Source organism: Pseudorca crassidens, chromosome 13 (genome assembly GCF_039906515.1).
Source record: "Pseudorca crassidens isolate mPseCra1 chromosome 13, mPseCra1.hap1, whole genome shotgun sequence".
Taxonomy (NCBI): Eukaryota; Metazoa; Chordata; class Mammalia; order Artiodactyla; family Delphinidae; genus Pseudorca; species Pseudorca crassidens.
The window spans coordinates 38,699,878-38,719,355 of NC_090308.1; the positions used below are offsets into that span (position 1 = coordinate 38,699,878).

The 19,478-nt window shown below is 31.4% G+C and overlaps 1 long non-coding RNA gene across 9 annotated transcripts in view; it reads right to left on the bottom strand.

The window, feature by feature from the left end:
* LOC137204586 (uncharacterized) overlaps positions 1-19,478 on the bottom strand; it is a 142,377-nt gene that overhangs the window by 76,415 nt on the left and 46,484 nt on the right. For all 9 annotated transcript variants that reach the window (XR_010933735.1, XR_010933732.1, XR_010933733.1 and 6 more), the window contains one exon: positions 7,597-7,714. This is a non-coding gene — a long non-coding RNA (uncharacterized lncRNA). The remainder of the gene's footprint in view (positions 1-7,596; positions 7,715-19,478) is intronic.

Sequence of the window (19,478 nt, forward strand, 5' to 3'; positions counted from 1 at the left end):
AAGTTTGAGTTTGTCTTCTATGGGAAAGAGTCCTGGTTCTGGGAGCCAAATTGGACTCAGTGAGAGAAATGAAAGTATACATTTTCCTCCTGATATATAGATTACTAAAACCCAAGAGAATAGCCAGTTGCTAGAAAGAAAAGACTAAGCAAGAAAAAGTTCCAAGTTTCATAAATTTTGAAACTGATATTATTCTAATTGATCAAATTCCTTGGTATACAAAAGAGGTTATTTAGACTGAATGAAAACCAAGTGAATTCTTACAGGATAATAGGTAAATCATGGCCAAAAAAGTGTTATTGAGAATTAAAGAGAAAGACAAAGCCCACTAAAAATGTGAAACCTCAAAAGAAGTTAAGCACATTAGAAAAGAAAAATGTTTCCAAGACATAAGTAGGATATTCAAGAGGAAAGTCTCAGAAATCCAGTGGGAACGATGAATAAAAAAATGTCTGGTAGATTTTTCTGCACACTTTTCAGTTAAATATAAAGACAGTGACCTATGTGGCCATTAGAATATTCTTCTAAGTAATTCTCCTAGTGTTTTAAACTGCCACCATAACTTGCAGATAATAACACTGTCGTTTAGAGGAGGACCCAGTTTTCAGTAGTAAGAGTAAAAAAATACTTGTAAATGAAGCAGTCTTGGCAACTTCAATTTTGATTACTTTTAGGATACCTTATCAGTGTCTTTCCAGATATTGTGAAAAACAATTGGACATTTTGAAAGCCATCTTTTTCTGAGACTATGAATACAAATCCTTCTTGGAATAAGTCACATGTTTTATTCTTAACATACTATACTATATCCCCAAGGGGTACGAGCCAGGACAAAAAGCAGTAAATTTGAGGGATTCATGAGAAAATTATATACATAAAATAATAAGAGATCTATCTTAAAACTCCAAAATGGAATGAAAGATTAAAAAAAAAAAATTTTTTTTGGCTGACTCTGGAAGTAGAGATATTTGTCAAAAATTTCCCCCTATCTTCTTCTCCCTATTTAGGAGACAGTAGCAGTATGAACTGTAAGACTGTAGGAATGTGTAGGAATATTCCATGTGAATGAGATGTTAATCTGGAGAACTGCATACTGACCATTTTAAATCTGCATATTTCTTGAGTGACAATATTAGACTTATTGAGTGATAAGATCGATGCCAGTTTAAACACAGACCCCCTTGAATTTTTATTACCTGACAACTACCTCCTGAAAAGAACCCCAGTTTATACCTCATAAGAACAGTTCTACAACATACAAAAACTTATGGGATGCAGCTAAAACAGTCCTTACAGGGAAATATATATCTATAATTACCTATAGCAAGGAAAAAGGATGATCTTAAATCAATAACCTAATCTTTCTTCTTAAGAAACTAAAGCAGAGCAAGCTAAACCAAATAAAGCAGAAGGGGGGAAAATAATAAAGATTAGAACAGAAACAAATGAAACAGAGAATTGAAAAACAGAAGAGAAAATCAACAAAACCAAAAGTTGATTCTTTGAAAAGATCAATGAATTTGACAAACATTTAGCTCGTCTGAGCAAGAAATAGAGAGATGACTCAAATTACTAAAGTCAAGAATTAAAAACAAAGGCTATTCACCTTACAGAAATAGAATTATAAATGAATACTATGAATACTTGTATATCAACAAATGAGATAATCTAGATGAAATGAACAAATTCTTAGAACGACATAAACTACTGAAACGAATGCAAGAAGAAATAGAAAATCTGAATAGGCTGATAACACAAAAAAAATTAATTAGTCAACAAACAATTCTCACAAGAAAAGTACAGGCCCAAATGGCTTCACTGGTGAATTTTACCAAATATTTAAATAGAAATTAATACCAATACTCACAGACATATCCAAAAAATAGCAGAGGAGGTAATACTTCTTAACTCATTCCTTGAGGCCTGTATTAACTCTCATACCAAAACCAGACAAAGACATCACAAGAAAGACAAACTACAGACAAATATCCCTTATGAATATAGATGCAAAATTCCTCAGGAAAATACTAGAAAACTGAATCCAGTAACACAAGAGGAGGATTATACACAATGACCAAGTGAGATTTAGTCCAGGAATGCAAGGTTGTTTTAATACACAAAAGTCAATCAATGTAATATATTATGTGAATATAATACAGAACAAAAATCACATGATTATCTAAGTATACTTCCTATCAAAATCCTAGTTGTCTTTTTTGCAGTAATTGACAAGTTGATCCTAAAACTCATATGGAAATTCAAGAGAACTGGAATATCCAAAACAATACTGAAAAAGAAAAATAAAGTTGGAGGACTCACACTTCCAATTTCAAAACCTACTATAAAGCTACAGTAATTAAAACAGTGTGGTACTGGCATAAGTATATTCATATTGCTTAATGGAATAGAATCAACAGTTTAGAAATAAACCCTTAAGTTTATAATCAATTGCTTTTGAAAAAGGTGCTAAGATAACTCAATGAGGAAAGAACAGTCTTTTCCACAAATTGTGCAAGGATATCCAGTTGCAAAAGAATGAATTTGGACTCTTATGATACACCATATACAAAAATTGACTCAATGTGCTTCATAGACCTAAATGTAAGAGCTAAAATGATGAAACTCTTAGAAGAAAACAGACGCAAAAATATTTGTGACCTTGGATTAGGCAACAGTTTTTTAGATATGATATCAAAAGCACAAGCAACGACAAAAAAATAGATAAATTGAGCTTTATCATTTGGAACTAGTATTCATGATATAGAAAGAATTCTTACAACTCAATGAAACAAAGAAATGTAATTTATTTTAAAAATGTGAGAAATATTTTTCTCCAAAAGAAATACAAAACTGTCCATAAGTACATAAAAATGTTCAAAATCATTAGTCATTAGTTAAATGCATATCAAAACCACAACAAGATACCACTCTGCATTTGTTCAGATGGTTATAATAGAAAATGGAAAATAACAGGTGTTGATACAGATGTGGAAAAATCGGAAGCCTCATGCACTGTTGGTAGGAATGTTAAATGGTGAAGTCCTTTGGTAACAGTATGGTAGTTTTTCAATAAATCAATATATCTATTTTTATGCCAGTACCACCTACCCTTCCTTCCTGCATTCCTTGGTCCCTCCCACTCTTTCTTCCTTTTTCACTTCTTCTCTCCTTTCCTTTTGGATTATCTTTTACTGGATTTTAGAATCAAGGTTTGCTACCTAGTAAAATAGACTAGAGGAATTTTCTTTTTCTATAATTCAAGAGTAGTTTAATAAATATGAAACATTTGTTCTTTAAGGTGATATACAATACAGCCATGAAAACTATTTGAATTGGTAAAAAGATTTTATATTTCTAAAATCCTCTGTGATTATTAGTTTGGCCAGATTTTCTCATTTTTCTTAAGTCAGTTTCTTATGTTCATCCTTCTACTTCTGTCTTTTGTTTTTCAATAATTTCAGCTTTCTTTTTATTGATGCCATTATTTTTCTTGTTTTGGTTTACTATAATTTTTTTAACTGTTTGTCAAAGTGAATATTTATTTCACATTAAGTTGTTTTTATTTGATAATAAAGGCTTTTCAACTATCATCTGAGTCTTATTTTAGTTGTGCCATATGAACTAGTATAATGTTTCTAAGTACTTCTGAAATAATTTATAATTTGTTTTTCTCTTGGATTATTGAAAATTTTTAATTTTTAAAATTCAAAAAGTTTTTAACATCTTTATTGGAGGATAATTGCTTTACAATGGTGTGTTAGTTTCTGTTTTATAACAAAGTGAATCAGCTATACATGTACATATATCCCCATATCTCCTCCCTCTTGAGTCTCCCTCCCACCCTCCCTATCCCACCCCTCTAGGTGGTCACAAAGCACTGAGCTGATCTCCCTGTGCTATGTGGCTCCTTTCCACTAGCTATCTATCTTACATTTGGTCACTACCAAATATATGCCCATGCCACTCTCTCACTTCGTCCCAGCTTACCCTTCCCCCTCCCCGTGTCCTCAAGTCCATCTCTACATCTGCGTCTTTATTCCTGTCCTGCCCCTAGGTTCTTCAGAACCATTTAAAAAAAAAATTTTTTAATTTATAAAATTTTTATCCTTTAATATAAGCTTTTATTGGATTATATTTAAAGAATGAGACCTACCTATGAAATATATCCTTTTTAAAACTTCTAGAATTTTTAAAATGTTATGTAAAATTGATGTATATTTTCTATGAACATAAGAATAAATGCTCTCTGTTTTTAATGTACTATTTTATATATACATATATCTTCAAGCAGTTAATTGAATTAATTAAATAATTAATATTCTTGATATTTTAACTGCTCACTCTGTAAAATTCTGGAAAAGATATAATATTTTCCTATAATTATATTTTAATCAAGTTAATCTTTTATCCCAGTTCTTAATTTTTTTAAATTTTCATGCTTCTTGTTGCTTAAAAAATATTACCATTTTATCTTTTTGATGAATTATATCCTTTGCCAATATGTAACAATGTCCCCTTTTTCTATTTCAATGTCATTAGCTTTAAATTTTACTTTATCCAATATTAATTAATTATGAATATCAAATATTAAATATCTAATCTTTTAAATCTGTTTGCATTTACCCCTTTTTTAGTTTTGATAGTCCATTGTCACTGATTTGGATGTATTTTTCAAAAACAACAAAGAGCTGCTTTAAAAATAAAACAGTTTGATTATCTGCCTTTTGGTAGGAGAAAGCAACCTTTTACTATTTATTGAAATGGTTGAAAGGCTTGCTTATATTTCTTCTATCTCATTTTATTTTTGCTGTTATTTTATTTTTGTTTACTTAAAAATTTTCTGGTTTGATCAAGTTTTAGTTAATTCTTTTTTCCTTCTTACATATTTGAAGTTTCATGGCTGTCAAATTTGTTGGTATAAGGCATTCATTCATTGCCAAATTAAAGGTCAATTATATTCTCACCATTGAGGGTACATGGTGAACAAGAGAGTTAAGGTGTTTGCTGTCATGAACTTTATATTCTGGTGGAGGCTGACAGATTATCAACCAATCAACAATAAGTAATCACTTAATATACAAGAAAATATAAGATAAATACAGTGTAGAGAAATCAAATAGCAAAATATAATAGCAAGTGACTGGGAGGCTTCTTAGAAGTATCATTTCAGTTTTGCCATCTTCCATGCTCTGGCAGGTGCCTCTTAAAAAGGCACAGTCACCATCTTCTCAGAATTCCCAATGCTTTTCCCTTTGCCTTTCTAGATAAGTTTACACAGACACATGTACAGATTTTTATTTTTTTTCTCATTTTAACATAATGTACATATGGAACTTGCATTGGGGAAAAGAGAACATATGTGTTTCAGTAAGATTAATTTTTTTCCTTCAGCAGAACTGAATGTTTTTCCACTCTGACATTTCATTAATTTTGCTTCAAGGAAAAGAAATGAGTCGACTGAAAGTGGAAAAAATGATAGTAGTAGCATATTGTGGTAATATATTTATTTCATGTCAAATTAAATCAATAAAAGATGTTAAGATTATCTTGTAATACTTCCATAATTTTGTGGATATTTTGAAGATTTTTTTCAAGAAAGTTGGCCAACAGCTGATTTACACCATAGTTGCAGAATGCTGATTGATATCACAGCTTCTGATTGTGACAAAATATTATAATTTTGAGAGAATAAAATGCATTAAGATCAAAGCAGTACTATTAATTTACTTCAGGTTCAAAATTTCTCTACCTAGCCCTACAAGACATAAGAATCTTGGACAATTGAGACTTTCATTTCATCATTAGTAAACCTTAATTTATTTTTATATTGTTTGCAATAGAGTGTTAAACAATACTTTCAAAGTCTTAACTATTCATTTTCCAGATAGTTATCATTAATAATTCAGTTTTTATGGAAAGCTGGTTTTCTTAACCCTTTAAAAAATCACTGGGATGTTTTCAAGAGTACAATAACATAAGAGTAATTAAAATTATCTTAAACTCTTACTTGACTAGAGCTACTTCAGACACATTTTTGTGTGTCTGTGCAGCTCTAAGAGAAAATCCATATTTGGCTTTATTTGTTATATTACATGATAGTTGGTTTGATGTTATTTAAAACTGAGATACTAAGCACTTACTGGGTTTTTGATTAGTAACTGGCAAACTTCAAAAGGCCTGGATATTTGGTTTGGATAAAACTTGATTAGTTTGGATGGCTATTCAGATTTCCCCCCAAATCTCCTAGGGCCTCTTTCCAGGTCTTCCCTGTCTGAATATTTCATTCTTCACCCATCTCCCAAGAGACTGAATTTCATGTTTTTAGGACTGCAGTTCCTAGTTAAATATTCTTGAAGCCTGTCTTTATAAAGATTGACAGGTCATATGACCAACTATTTTTTAGAACCTTTATATTCATCATCTTTATACATAGATAATTTTCTTTTCCTATTATCAGAATCATGGACTTTTAGAACTATATGGGAAGATTTGAGATCATCTAATCAATTCTAGTTATACATGTTAGGAAAATGAGTTTTCTAAGGTCCTTTAAATATGTAAGCTCAGTTGTTAAATGGAGTACAAGTAGTTCAAATAAGACTGTTGTAAGTGATAAATCAGATAATATACTAAAGACATCTGGCCATATTAGGCTACACTCACGTACACAAACACACGCCTTTTACTTTTCTTCCTTCTTTTCACATAGAGTGAGTTAGTGGATAAACATGGACTGGACTCTACCTCATGGATCCTCTTTTGACTGCAATTCCTAAAATCCTCTTCCTTATTTCTCTCCTGATCTAGAACCATTTCCTCTTTTTTTCCTTTTCCTTTCCGTGATATTTATTTTTCTCTTTGCCTCTTCAATCTTTGCCTTTCTAGTCATATGGGTTTTTTACCCATATATTGTTTTCTGGGATTAATAGCCAGAATTTCAAGAATGCCATCAATATTATATATTGTTCAGCTCTTAATAATCCATCTCAAAGAGATGAGCAGAAGGATGTAAATTATATACTATGTGATTTTTATGTTCAAAGATATTCCATATAGAAATTATATGTGTTATAGAGATCATTGATAAGCAAATATTTTCCTTTTGATTAGAGTTACTGATTGTAGAATATTTTCTATGTATCAGCTACTATGTTAAGCCCTTTGTACAATCATTTTTATAATCCTCATAGGTTTCTAATGAAATGCATATTTCCTCAGTTTGGAACATTCTGCCTCCTGATTGTCACACAGGAGGATTTTCCTCTGGTTTCGCCTCAAAAATCTCCTCCTCAGAGATGCTTCCACAATATCTCATCTGAAGAGTGTCCCAGGCTCTCCTTAACACATCATTTACTTTTACTTCTTACTACCTATCATATAAATATATAAAATTATCTTAGTTGCTTTCTTGTTATTGTTTTCCCTGCCCTGACAACTGTAATTTAAGCCCCATGATATCATAGATCTTGTCTGTCTTGTTCATTGCTGAATTTCTAGCACCTAGAATGGTGCCGAGTACAAATGGATGTTCAATAATTATCAAATGATTTCATGTTACTTCAACTGAACCATATCTAGTAAGGCTGATTAACTTACGCAAATTACAGAGCTAGTGAGGGGCAGAATCGGCTGTCATACCCATGTTTCCACCATTTCAAGATCCATGTTCCTCACCACAACCTTTGATTGCTCTCAGACTATCTTTGGATTCTACCTGAAAAAGAAAATGAAAACAAAAGCCATTACATTCTTGTGTGTGCCAAGTCAGGGTCACACACTTTCAAATATTCTAGACAAAATTATTGCTAAACAGCCATGCATGTTTTCCAGATTCTCATATTTATTACAGATATATTGTAATGATTTAGTCATTAATGGGACATTCATTTCTTCCTTTACTTATTAGGAAATTTCAAGGAGATCCTTTCGATCCTTTTTTCATATTGTGATCTAAGACTGTGACCAGCTTTTGAACTTCTCTTATGTTTATTCATTCAGTACTCTGTAGCCTACAAAATAAATTATAGTAGTTCATTGGTCCAAGAATTTTTGCACTTAATGTTTATGACATACATTATCAGATCTGACCATGGCATTTGAATAATTTGTGAGGTACCCAAGCTTCCAGTACCCTTAAAATAGTTTCTGATTTATTGTTATGACAGTCTGGGAGCTGGAATTTATTGGGATTATGTTTTCAACATCACTGGTACCACCATGTTATTACCCAAAGAATTAAGATTTCAGTCCTTGAAGGAGAAAAATGTTGGCATTTCCTTCTCTATAATTCATCCATGAATGAGCATCAACTATTTATGAGGAGAAGGAAGAAATTAGAACTGTTATCTTTTATCGTTAACTGAAAACAGAAAGATACATTATTTGTTGTTTAAAGGGATTTTCAGTAAATACATTTGTTTTATATTTTGCTAAGTTGTTTTTTAAAATGAAAATTATGTCATAGAAGCAATTTTATTTTGAGAGCCTTTTAATAGGTAAAATAGAGAAGTTTATTAATGATTAGATATAGATATATAAGAAAGTTAAGTATACCAAATAAAGCAGTTTAAATCTATCTTATTCAAAATATTGGGGTGAAAGAAACTCAGAAGACATGTAATTCCAGCTACTCAATTATATAAATGTTTTCAATTGGATTGCTAGAAAAAGATTTTAAATGTCATCTAAAAATAAAGGTTGTAAACAAATTACCTTTTAATCTCCTTTTCTGAACACTGATTGATTTTATATAAAAGTTTCATGAAGAAAATATTTTGGTATATGCTATTACATCATTGTTTTCACATAATTTGTGGTTACTATAGGTAGACTCTGTTAAGGAAGACACAGGCTAAAGTCTACCTACAGGAAATAAAAATACAAGAAGTTGAAAGAGGCTTCTACTTTATCAAGATAGTCATAATCCTGGAACACAGAACATTCAGAAAGATTTAAAGTTTACATTTTACTCTAATTGATATTGAGATTTTTCCTCAAAATATTTTTAAATTTTAAAAATCTGTATATATTTTAACTGTTTTAAATGAAACTAATGATATATTGTTGAAAACATACATGGAAAACATTTGAAGTATAGCTTTATGATGTAGCATATTAGAGTATTCTGGGCTTACGTGGCTTTCTAAAATAATTTACAATTCATTAAACTGATTTTACTATGGAAATTTTTTTTACTTGAACCCCTATTCTTTGATTTTTCTAAAACATATTTGAGAGGTCAATGTTACTACTTAGTGCCTATAATTATATTTCAACATTGTGAGGTCTGCCTCTTTGTAAGGTCAGCCGTAGTATTTTATGATTATTCCTGATGAAAATGTTATTTGATATATTTCATTTCTTTTGTAAACTAGTAGCTTTTCCTAGTAGTAATATGACTTTAATTTATTTAAGTACAAGAAGATATATGTTTGCCAGCATAAACCTGAGAAAGCCAGCCATCCGGGACTTGTTTTAAAAGCAGAGTGCTCATAGAGGCTATAGTAGAATTAAGGCCAACCAAAGTAATTTTCATTAGTTTTCTTGGTTCACCTGTATTTAAATAGTAGCCAAACCAACTTTGTTTGTAGAAGTATTTGTAAAAACTGTTATGGCTCACTATGGGACCAGCTCTTTCAAAGTGCCTCAATGATGATGTAGGAGATTCCAGGTTATTTGGGATAAATTTGTTTAAACTGCTTATCTTGACAAGGATACTCTCTTTAAGCTGAAGAGCCTATCTCTCTACCCATGATTGTCCGAAAATCTACTCTTTGCACTTACATCTATAATGCTCAATGTTGAATGTATGCATATTGAAATATTTCTCCATTATGTCAGTAATATTTAGATGTTAAGTGTGGGTACTGTTGGAAGTTCTCTTAAATCATAAAGGTGCTTGGAGATGACATGCAAACTAAGTTAGTTTTAATAAAAAGTTTAAACACTATAAATATTTGGTTTATTATACTGATACGTGAGGGGAATCTGTACGCAAAGTGGATCACTTACAGCTTTCACTGAAATTAAAGTTTTAAATTTACCTGTTTAATTTACCTTAAACATTACCTGTGCATTTCATAGAATTACAAGGTATACCTAAATGAGGTAGAACAATATTGATATTAACTTGTGATTCTCCAATTTTTTTTTTTTTTTTTTTGGCGGTGCGTGGGCCTCTCACTATTGTGGCCTCTCCCGTTGCAGAGCACAGGCTCTGGACGCGCAGGTTCAGCGGCCATGGCTCATGGGCCCAGCCGCTCCGCGGCATGTGAGATCTTCCCAGACCGGGGCACGAACCCGTGTCCCCTGCATCGGCAGGCGGACTCTCAACCACTGCGCCACCAGGGAAGCCCTGATTCTCCAATTTTATTTTGACTTGAGTCAAAATTTTATTCTGACAATATATGGGAAAAGTAAATAACTGAGCTAAAAATGGTTATGATAAAACTTTGGTGTTCAGGAATATGTTGCTTACAGTAGTGTTTCTTTTTTTTTAAAGAAGATTTATGTATTCATACAAATTGAATAATCTAAAATAAAAGGAAGGCTTAATGATTTTTCTTAAGAAAAATTTCTAAAGCTGAAATTCTAAAAAAGCTTTTTTCCTCTTTTTTAATTGAAGTATAGCTGATGTACAATATTATATGTTAACAGGTGTACAATATAGTGATTCACAATTTTTAAAGGTTATGCTCCATTTATAATTATTATAAAATATTGGCTATATTCCCCGTGTTGTACAATATTTTCTTGTATTATTTTATGCATAATAGTTTGTACCTCTTAATCACCTACCCCTATATTGTCCTTCCCTACTTCCCTCTCCTTACTGGTAACCACTAGTTTCTTCTCTGTATCTGTGCGTCTGCTTCTTTTTTGTTATATTCACTAGTGTGCTGTATTTTTTAGAGTCCACATATAAGTGATATTGTACAGTATTTGTCTTTCTCTGGCTTATTTCACTTAGCATAATACCCTCCAAATCCATCCATGTTGCTGCAAATGGCAAAATTTCATTTTTCTTTTTATGGCTGAGTAGTATTCCACTGTAAATATATACCACATCTTCTACATCCATTTTTCTGTTAATGGACACTTAGGTTGTTTCCATATCTTGGCTATTGTAAATAATGCTGCTATGAACATTGGGGTGCATGTATCTTTTCAAATTAGAGTTTTTGGTTTTTTTCGGATATATACCCAGGAGTGGAATTGAAGCAGGGGACAAATCAGAATCATTTATGGAAAATCTCAATGTACATCTTTATACACAAAAAAACTTAAACCAGAGCCATAAATGAGAGCAAGGCCTTCGGAGGGAAACAGACCTGGCTTTGATTTTTAACCTTGTGCCTTACTAAAAATATGAAGCCGGATAATTTTCTCAAAGCCAGATCACAAACTTAAAAGCCTACAATGACCCAGCAAAACTGAAATGAGAAATTGGCAGGATGGGGACTTGGTGATCTGGATGTCTGTGCCTCATCCAAACTGGAAGTCACTTGTTTCCATGCTCAGTGTTACTAGATCTTTTGATTTCCAAGAGAAGGTGGATATATGTATTTCTGTGTTCAATCCTCTGGTTTTTAAGTTTGGCAAGTAATTAAAATATTCTAAAAATACATCTTTGGCTGAGATTCATCCTGTGGGCACCAGATTGTGTTGTATACTTTCATATTAATCAAATAAACTTTTATTTATTTCCTCATAAGGAAGAGGATTTTTGTGAAGATTAATGAGATGTTAAAGTTCCTGACATGTTGCAGATCTTTAATAATGGTTGGTTCCCACTGAACTTTCCTACTCAGTTTTCAACTTCTTTTCCCTTATCAGTAGAAACAGTTAATAAAAGCTGCATCTATTGTGCAGTTTTTAGCTTTTGTGTTTATTATGAGATATGGATTTAGCTTTTGTATTTAATACTCTGTGTTTAACTATTCAAAACTATCAAACAGAAAGTATGTTTCCTTTATCAACTTTTGGAAAAAATATTTTCACAAGGTGTCTACATAAATGGAAAAGGCATGGTTTATATAATTACTTAAGCGACTTTAAAGATCCATGAAGTATTCCTTGGCAGATTCTTCCAATCCTTATGGTTACTTAATATCCATATGACAAGAGACATATACATGACAACATTAAGCCACTATTAAAGATAAATGAAAAAAGTTAAAGAAATGCATGAAGATATAAACACCATAATATTAATAAAAGTTTTCCCATTCTGGTGATTTTTACTTCCTTTATATTTGTGTGTCTCTTTTCAAAGTTTTATGTTGTGTAAATATTATTGATATAATTAGATGAAATAATAAAGCTATTTCATCTAGATAAAGAAATATGAATGAGAACTATTTTAGAAAAATAGATCATAATGTATTTTCTATTTGTAATATAAAAGTATTTAATTCACTTTCACTTGAATTAAGCTATAGTTAAAGGAATTGAAGTGAAACTTAAGAAACTGTCGGAGTAGAATAAATATATTTTTGTTCAAGTGATCTTAATTACAAAAAGATGTGTCTAAAAGTAACAGGATATATATTATTAAGCTATTTTTAAAAAGAAAAAAAGAGGATACACTATATTCAGAGGAACCACTGGATGATTAGGTTGTAATAGTGAATCATTATGTGTGATAAATGTAACTATGACAACCCCTCTGGTCAAATAAATGAACTTCTTTTCAAGTAGTCCTCTCTTCTGAAATTTTTCTCATGAATACTATCCATAATATACTTTTTAGATCCAGGAATTTCCTTTGTTACTTTATTCTCTTTGGCTTCTCTCTTGCATTTATCTTTATTGATTACTCATGTCTTGGTACTCCTATCCTTTAATTTCCATCATGTAATAAATTTCTAGTACTTCTCCTTTCAATTTCAGCTGTTGTGGTCAGGCTGACTTCCTGACTGTCCTACAAACCCACTTGAGTTCATTTATATGTCAGGTAAAAGATTTATTGTTTTTAACCATGGGCCCTGTTAAGATTTACAAAACAATAACATAACCAAAACCCAAGATTATTAACTTTTAAATTAATTGTAAAACTTGAAAGAAACCCTTCAGGCAAGAAGATGAGTTAATGTTTTAGAAATTATGTACCAAGGACTACATTGGTACTTAATAAATAACTAATAGACATTTAGTATTTGTTGAATAAATGAAAACAAGTTATATAAAAACCATGCCATAAAAGGAGGGAAGTTACCCTCTTCTTATATTGCTTTAGAATAAATACAATGTATTATTTCCATCAAGAGGACCTTAGTATGGTGTCCCATACATAGGAAGGAATAAGAAGTAATGTAGAATGTTTCTCTGGTCTATCTGGTTTTGGGGTTCCTGAGGCTTTTGTCTTTGATAATATTAGATATCTTTCAAAAATAAATGGTTGTGCCCTGTTGAAAAATGGGCAGAAGAACTGAAAAGACATTTTCCCAAAGAGGACATGCAGATGGCCAACAGGCATATGAAAAGATGCTCAACATCGCTAATCATCAGGGAAATGCAAATTAAAACTACAATGAGATATCACCTCACACCCGTCAAAATGACTATCATCAAAAAGAACACAAATAACAAATGCTGGTGAGGATGTGGAGGAAAGCGAACCCTTGTGCACTGTTGGTGGGGATGTAAATTCATACAGCCACTGTGGAAAACCATATGGAAGTTTCTCAAAACTAACAATTGAACTACCATATGACTCAGCAATTCCACTCCTGGGTATATATCTGAAAAAACCAAAAACACTAATTTGGAAAGATACATGCACCCCAGTGTTCATAGCAGCATTATTATTATTATTTATTATTATTTTTTTTTGCGGTACACGGGCCTCTCACTGTTGTGGCCTCTCCAGTTGTGGAGCACAGGCTCCGGACACGCAGGCTCAGTAGCCATGGCTCAGCCACTCCGCGGCATGTGGGATCTTCCCGGACCGGGGCACGAACCCGTGTCCCCTGCATTGGCAGGCGGACTTTCAACTACTGCGCCACGAGGGAAGCCCCATAGCAGCATTATTTACAATTGTTTAGATATGGAAGCAACCTAAGTGTCCATCAACAGATAAATGGATAAAGAGGATGTGGTGAATACACACACACACACACACGCGTGCGCGCAATGGCATACTACTCAGTCATGTTACAACAACATGGATGGACTTGGGAGAGTTATGCTAAGTGAAATAAGTCAGACAGAGAAAGAAAAATACTGTATGATATCATTTATACATGGAATCTAAAAAATACAACACACTAGAGAATATAATAAAAAAAGAAGCAGACTCACAGATATAGAGAACAAACTAGTGGTTACTAGTGGAGAGAGGGGAGGGGGGAGGGGCAACATAGAGGTAGGTGATTAAGAAGTACAAACTATTAAGTATAAAATAAGCTACAAGTATATATTGTACAACACAGGGAATATAGCCAATATTTTATAATAACTATAAACAGAGTATAACCTTTTAAAATTGTGATTCACTATATTGTACACCTGTAACTTACATAATATTGTACATCCACTATACTTTTATAAAAAAAATTATTGTAAAGCTTATCTGAACTGAGAAAAGGTAAAACTGACCAGTTAGAGTGTTCTGGTTCCACAGATTTAAATAATGTTATACCATTCTAAAACTGTTTGGTGCTGAAAATATGTTCAACTTCAGTTTATACTTGTTGACTTTTTCTTATATTGATAGATTAGATGAAAAGGAAAGGTCAAAGATGGCAAAGTTGGTCAGCACATACTTCAACTAGAATTGAGCATGTGAGTACGAAAAATATCAGCTGTCATTCTTGGAAACAGAACTAACTGTGGTATTTTAAGAGGTGCATTCAGATTGAATCAATAATGACAGCAAAATCTTATTTCAAATTTAGTTTTATTTACAACTACACTTTTACATTTAATTCTTCTCTGATTTCTGTATTTTTTTGGGGGTCTTTCCTTAGTTAATTTAATTATTATGCTTCTCTTGTTGCTTCTTGCAGGGAACTTTTATGAATGATCTAAATTCTGATTTTCAGTGCATACTGTGCTCTTTAGAAAGGTTGGATTAATGTGTGTTATATTTTCTCTCTTTCCATTTCCTGAAGCTTACTATTTTAAAAGTTTTTGCAGCTAGAGAATCTAATGATAAATCACCTTACTTATGAGTAAATTTAACAAATGTTGGCTGGTGGTAATAACCCATTAGTTATTAATGATAAAATGTAGAGAATATACACCTGTATCATAAATGCTCACTGAATTGAGAACGATACAGTCCTGAGATTCTTACAACTATATTTATTAAAGTGTCAAGTAATAAGAATCCCAGTATGAAAAATGTATTACTTAATTCCATAAGAAATACAAGTTGAAACAAACAATTTTGTATGGCCTAAAACATCTGTCATTAATAGAGGCTATAATGATTTTTAACTAGCTATATTAGTCTTTTACTGTTAGTTAAACAGAGTTTCTAGAAATTAAAATGACAAAAAGGAGACTTACATTGCCACAAATTTATGTTAATTAGTATCTAATGAAAATCTTTCATTTTTCAATGCCAAAATATCTGAGCCAAGCTTAAGAGATTTTTAGCCATGATTAGATTATTTTCCAGTCATAAAATGTGTCAAACTGTAACTTGTGTTTATTAATATAGCTCTCATTTTTTATAAACTAGAATAAAGTCTATGTAAAATAGCAAGTAATTTAAAAAGCTAAATATAAATCTATAAACTTTGATTTGGAATTTCATTTGGATCTTATTTCTTAAAGCCAAATAAACTCACACATCATAGATTTTAGAATTTATTAAATACGAGTCTAAAATTGGACAGCTTTTTGATTCTCTATTGAATAATCCAGGTCTCAAAGTAATCTATGTGAGAAAAATATGGACTATTTGAAACACTATGAAAGCTTTATGAAGGTTTATTTTCCAAGAGGAAGTAACCGAATTTGACCTTGTGTATTTAGTTGGCTGAGCAATATTTAAGATACATTTCCATCCTCATAAAGATGTATCACATTAAAAAGTCCAACTTTTTGCCAGGGGTGGGATGGTGGTGGGATGAATTGGGAGATTGGGATTGACATATATTCACTAATATGTATAAAATAGATAACTAATAGGAACCTGCTGTATAAAAAAATAAATAAAATAAAATTCAAATAAATAAATTGTAAAACAAATAAAAAAATAAAAAGTACAACTTTTTTGACAATTAGCTTTTATTATAGAAATTCTGTCAATTCTGTTTGTCTCTCAATGTTTTGAATGCTGATAAGCTTAAAGAAAATCTATATTTGAGAGTAAAGTAAATAATTTGAAACAAATCCCACATTCTATTACCATAGATACTCTAGAAATATATTGTATATTATTTTATTATTTCCATCTGCTTGTTTTGGCTTTGGTTTGGTCTTCTATTTTAGCTTCTTCAGGTGGAAGCTTAAAATATTGATTTGAGACCTTTGTGTTTTGTTTTAATTTAAGCGTTTAATGACAAAAATTACCCTTTAGGTATTGCTTTAGATTCATTTCATAAATTTGATATGTTGTGTTTTCTTTTTTTACTCAGTGCAAAATATTTTATGACTTCCTTTATGCTTTCTTCATTGGCCCATAGTTTCTTAAAAGTGTTGCTTAAATTATGAACATTTGGGGGGTTTCCAGACATCTTTCTAATACTGATTTCTAGCTTAGTTCCATTGTGATCATAAAACATACTTTGTACGACTTAAATTTTTAAAAATTGTTAATGTTTGTTTTATGTCCCAACATATCTTTGTAGATGCTCCATGGGCATTTGAAAAGACTATATATATTCTTCTGTTTTGAGGTGGAATATTGTATAAATGTCAATTAGGTCAAGTTGGTTTATAGTGCTGTTCCAATTTTTTTATCTTTACTGATATTCTCTCTTCTGGTTCTAACAATGATTCAAAGAGAATTTGTTGAAATCTCCAATGATAAATGTATCTTTCTCTTTTTAATTTTATCAATTTTTGATTTTTATATTTTAGAGCTCTGTCATTGAGTGTATATAATTTAAGATTAACATATGTTCTTGATGAATTGACTTCTATATCATTATGTAATATCTTTCTTTTCCCTGGTAATATTTCTTATTCTGAAGTTTACTTTGATATGATTTTAATTATTTCAAGTTAGTTTTGATCAGTGTTGAAGAGTATATATTTTCCTTATTTTTATTTCTAATTTATTTGTGTTTTAGTCAAAGGGGTTTCTTTTTAAAAATTTTTAACAGCTTTATTGAGGTATAATTAATTTATAAAAAGAAATGTACATATTTAATGTGTACAATTTGATGAATTTGGAAATATGCAAACACCCATGATACCATCACCACAGTCAAGGCAACAGACATATCTAGCACCTCCCAGAGTTTCCTGTGTCTTTGCTTTTTCCTTGATTGTTTGTTTTTGGGTAAAAACACAACATGAGTTACCCTCTTAACAAATTCTCAAGTGCACAATTTATTGTAACTATAGGCATGATGTTGTATAGCAGATCTCTAGAAATTATTCATCTAGTATAACTAAAACTTTATACCTATGGAAAAATAACTCCCAATTTCCCTCAACACATTACCTGTGGTAAACAGTATTGTATTCTATGTTTCTATGAGTTTGACTATTTTAGATTCCCAAGTAAGTGGACTCAATGGGTACATATCCAAAAGAATATCGACGAGCTTTCTGCATTCTCATGTTCACCACAACATTATTCACAATAGTCAAGACACGAAAATAGCCCATGTGTCCACTGATAGATGAATGGCAAAGAAAGTGGAATACTATTCAGCCCCCCAAAAGAAGGAAACTGTCATTTGTGACAACATGGATGAACCTGGAGGACATTAATGAGCAAAATAAGCCAGTCACAGTCACTGTTTAGTATAACAAGTTCCTCAGCTCTTCTGATATACATCAAATTGTGAGATCCACTCTGCTAAATGAACCCAAATAAGTGTTTCTTGTAGAGAACATACATTTGGCTATTTCTTTTTCATCCAACTTGACAATATCTGCCTCTTAATTGAAGTGTTTAAACCATTTGCATTTAATATAATTATTACTTTAATGATAGGACTGGTGTATATCTACCACCTTGCTACTTGTTTTCTATTGTCCCATCAGTTTGTCCCTCTTGTTTTTCTTTCACGGCTCTCTTTTGGACTGATTATTTTTTATGATTTTATTTTATCTCCTTTATTGGCTTATTAGCCCTACCTCTTTTTTTTAAGTGGTTGATCTAGAGTTTGCTATTGCATCTTAACTTATTATAATTTACCTTCGAATATAGTTTATGCCATTTCCTCCATCTCATCTTTTGTGTTATCATTGTCATACATTTCACTTCTACATATGATATAAATCCCACAATACATTATTGGTATTTTCGGTTTGGACAGTCTTCTATCTTTTTAAAGTGAATAAGCATAAGGAAAAAAATCTTTATGTTTACCTTCATTTTTACTATTTCTGGCACTTTGCCTTCCTTTGTATAAATTCAAATTTCCATCTGGTTTCATGTTCCTGATGAATGAACACTTTCCTTTAACAGAAAAGTAGTGCAGGTCTGCTGTCAATGAATTCCCCCTATTTTCTTGTCTGAGAAATATTTTTAATTTTATCTTAATCTTTAAAAGATTTTGTTTCTTTTTTTTCTGGGTATACAATTCTAAGGAGCCATTTTCTATCAATATTTTAAAAATGTCATTTCATTATCTTTTGATTTGTATAGTCTTTGATGAGAAGTCTGCTGTAAATTTTTATCTTTATTCTTCTTTGTAATGTTGGTTGTCTTCAAATATTTCTTCTATACAGTTTTTAATTTCTTCTTTGGGGACTCAAATTTCATGTATATTAGTGCATTTAATATTGTCTTCCCCCTCTTGGGTATTCTATCTGCTTTCTCTTTTCTTTCTATTTTTAGCTTGGATAATTTCTATTGACCTATCTTCAAGTTCAATGATTTTTTTCCATAGCTATAGCCAGTATGTTGATAAGCATGTCAAAGGAATTCTTCATCTCTGTTACTGTGCTTTTAAAATTTATGACATTTCTATTTGACTCTTGTTTTACAGTTTCAATAACACTGCTGGAAATTCTTATCTTATGTTGTATATAGTTCATATTTTCTGGAAGATCTGTTAACATGTTAATTGCAGTTATTGTAAAGTTGCTGTCTGATAGTGCCAACATATGGAACAACTCTGAGTATGATTTTATTGACTGATTTATCTCTTGACAATAATTTTTCCTTTGCTTTGTTGCATGCCTCATAATTTTTGTCTAAATGCTGGATATTATGTATAGAAGAACAGTTGAGACTGAGGTAAAAATTATTTCCTCTCAGAAATCAGCCCGTCTCTTCTGTCAGGTTGTTAATATGGAGGGTTGAGTAAATCTTGTCAGTACTTGAGCTGGGTTTGGATTTGGCT